The 540-nt window shown below is 45.9% G+C and overlaps 1 protein-coding gene across 1 annotated transcript in view; it reads right to left on the bottom strand.

Annotated features, from left to right (window-relative positions):
• Positions 1 to 540, bottom strand: part of LOC109952741 (myelin and lymphocyte protein-like) — a 10,018-nt gene that overhangs the window by 6,891 nt on the left and 2,587 nt on the right. The gene's annotated exons all lie outside the window — the stretch shown is intronic.

The raw sequence follows: 540 nt of genomic DNA, 5'->3' as shown, positions 1-540 counted from the left end.
AGGGGCTCATTTGGGCCCACATCGGGCCACATCGGGCCACATGAGGTCATGTCAGGCCACATCGGGCCACACACTCAAACATGAACCTGGATTTACGTATGCTGATTCTTACAGCCTCCTCATGAAACAGTGGCCCGGGCTGTCTGTCCCACTGGCCAGATGTTAGCTGTGATGCAGCTTTGAAAAAAAGGGGTGAAGAAGAAGAGGTGTCATCCAGATGCAGAAACCTATGTAGAATGGTGACATAACTGGGGGTGCACACTAAGATGGCAGTGAGCGTGCACATCGTTGTCATCAGGTTTTTAAAGCGGCATGTCCGCCTGGTTCTGTTCAATTCAGAGCATTTCAGTTTTATTTGTACAGCACCAAACCACAACAAAAGTCGTCTCGGGACACTTTAAAAACTAAGATCTAGACCTTACTGTTATTAATATTATAAAGAAAAAACAAGCTGGTTGGGGTGAGTGGATAGAGGAGAGAGAAAAGAAGAAAAGCAACAAGACACAACAAACAATCAAACACTGATCAGGTTGATGTGGC

Source organism: Monopterus albus, unplaced genomic scaffold (genome assembly GCF_001952655.1).
Source record: "Monopterus albus unplaced genomic scaffold, M_albus_1.0 scaffold490.1, whole genome shotgun sequence".
Lineage (NCBI taxonomy): Eukaryota > Metazoa > Chordata > Actinopteri > Synbranchiformes > Synbranchidae > Monopterus > Monopterus albus.
Note: the sequence above shows the minus strand (reverse complement) of the source record. Positions and strands in the feature narration are given on the sequence as shown.